Below are 2,818 nucleotides of genomic sequence, written 5' to 3'. Positions count from 1 at the left end.
GAGATGGTATATTAGAAAATCTGTGTTCAACAATGTTGATCACAGCTGCATCCTAGTACAAACTAGATGAATTTTCTCTCAAGATATTTCTTAACAGCTCTGGAAAAATCTCTCTCTAATTACTAGCTTCTTCTTGGTTTATATATTACCAAGTGTACAAGTGAAAAACAATATAAAATTACAATAGTAAAATAAGTTCTTCACTTGCTTCTTTTCCTGCTCACTCAAGTACTTTGTTGACTATTGCAACTTTGTACTAAAGAAGAACGGCTGCTTTTTCTGTTGATCCTGAAATTCGGCTACCACATCTCACTTTTCTCTGTCAACCCATGTGCCTCTGTTTGTAGGTACAACTACCACTTATAAACGGCTAATTAGCAGAACATCCGTTGAAGCTTTCATCCGTTGATGACTTCATCCGTTGAAGGATGTTATCCGTTGAAGCTTTCATCTGTTGATGCATTTATCCGTTGATGCTCTCATCCGTTGAAGGATGTTATCCGTTGAAGCTTTAGAGACATCCGTTGAAGCTTAGCTTCTCATCCGTTGAAGGTCTTTAAGTCATCCGTTGATACCACTTCATTTATACAAAATTACAAGGCATGAAATATTTACAATTGGCCTTCCTATCTGCATATCATCTAGTAGTCAACATGACTCATAGTTTCTCTCAACTTCTAAGAATTACATTTTAAATACAGAGACTGAAATATGCTACAATACTAGACTTATTTCTAAGTAAAGCTACACCATCAACGGATAGCCAAAGTGGTCTTATCCGTTGAGGCTACAGACACTAAATTTCTACTTAAGTGTTTTGTTAAACATATCATCAAACTAATGCACATATATTCCTAACAAGCTGCTTCTTTAAAATTTCCTCTTTCTTCAAGGACTCTGTTAATTCCTCCTTGGCAATTTTACACTCAATTCTTAATTTTTCAAAATCAATCAACTGAGACTCAAGCACATTATTTCTCTCACTCAAAAACAAATTGTTTTCTTTGATTTTAGCATTTTCTTTAGTAAGAGACTTAAGTGTAACACGCAAATGATATAACTCTGTAGACATATCATTTATGGCATCATTACACAGCTTTAGATAAATGTGCAAGGTTTGTAGTAATCACCTAATTACTTGAAGAACTTGTTTCTGTCTCATCAGACTTGGCCATTAGGGCTAGATTGACATAGCTGACATCTTCATCTTCATCCAGACTATCTGTTGCCCAGTCATTTTCTTGTGTTATGAAAGCCCTTTCCTTTTGTTTGAGCAGCTCAAAGTATTTTTGCTTATAATCCACTGGCTCAAATTTTTTCTTACTGGAATCTGACTTCCTACACTCACTGGCAAAATGCCCTGCCAAGCCACATTTGAAATATTTGAATTTTGATTTATCCACCATGTTTCTATTTGGCTTGGCTGCTCCAAAGTTCTTTTTGAACTTGAGCTTGGCAAATATCCTGGAAAGAAATGCTAGGTGTTCATCAATGTCTTCCATGTCATCTTGGCTCAAAGAATCTTCACTTTCTACTGCAAGCCCCTTGCCTTGTTCTCACGGACCCTTGAAGTTGATTCAACAGCTTCCATCTTCACTTCCTTCTCCTTTTCCAACTCAGCAACTAGTGCAATGGATCCTCCTTTCTTCTTTCCTCTCTCCATCCTTTCATCCTGCTCTATTTCAAGCTCATAGGTTTTCAGGATGCCATACAGTCTTTCCAGAGTAAACTCCTGATACTCTTGTGAGTTTCTTAAAGAGACTGTCATTGGTTTCCATTCCTTTGGAAGAGATCTAAGGAATTTCATATTGGAGTCTTTTGTCTGATAGACCCTTTCATGCAACTTTAGAGCATTTAGTAGTTTTTGAAACCTATTAAAAATGTTAGTGAGAGACTCACTTTCTTCATTGTGAAAATGCTCATATTGCTGAATCAAGAGCTGTATCTTGTTTTCTCTAACTTGCTCAGTGTCATCACAGATTATCTGTATTGTATCCCAAACATCCTTGGCAGTTTTGCAGTTGATAATATTGTCAAACATATCTCCATCAACTCCATTAAACAGGATGTTCATGGTCTTTTTATCCTTCCTGACTTGTTCAATGTCAGGATCAGATCATTCATGCCTTGGCTTGGGGACTGATGGCTCGTTTCATGTTGCTGCTCTCATTGGAACATGAGGGCCTCTTTCTATGCAGTTAACATAGGCCTCATCTTGAGAAAGCAAATGAAGATGCATCTTTACCTTCCAATGATGGTAATTATCTTTATCCAGAAAAGGGATCTTGACTCCAACATCCTTCTTGTTCATCTTGATGTATTGTTTTGATCTTTAAACTCTTTGTAAGTTAAGAGCTTGCTCTGATACCAATTGTTAGTCCCTTAACAATATGACAAGAATTACAGAAGGGGGGTTGAATGGAATTCTTGAAACTTTTCTTGAAATAAAAATGTTCTAACTCGAATATAAATATAAGTGTATTGATTAGCACAATGTGGAATAAAAACTTAAGTGAATCAAAACACAAGTAATTAAAAACAAGAGTTTTTAAAAACTTTCTGGTGGATTTGAATGATTCCACCAGAGATATATATTATATATCGAGAGAACCCTGTGTGCAGAAATGCTCACAACTGCTTACAACAATTGAACTTCTAAGACTACAAAGAAATGCTAAGAATCCTGCTTACAAATGTTTCTCTGCTTTCTTGCTTAGATCGATAGTTTCTTAGTTGCTACTTCTTGGTTTATATATCACCAAGATTACAAAGTAATAAGACAAGATAATAAAATAAAAATTATCTAGTCTATTACAAT

This window comes from Apium graveolens, chromosome 1, assembly GCF_009905375.1.
Source record: "Apium graveolens cultivar Ventura chromosome 1, ASM990537v1, whole genome shotgun sequence".
NCBI lineage: Eukaryota > Viridiplantae > Streptophyta > Magnoliopsida > Apiales > Apiaceae > Apium > Apium graveolens.
The sequence above is the reverse complement of the archived record's forward strand: the minus strand, read 5'-3'. Positions refer to the sequence as shown.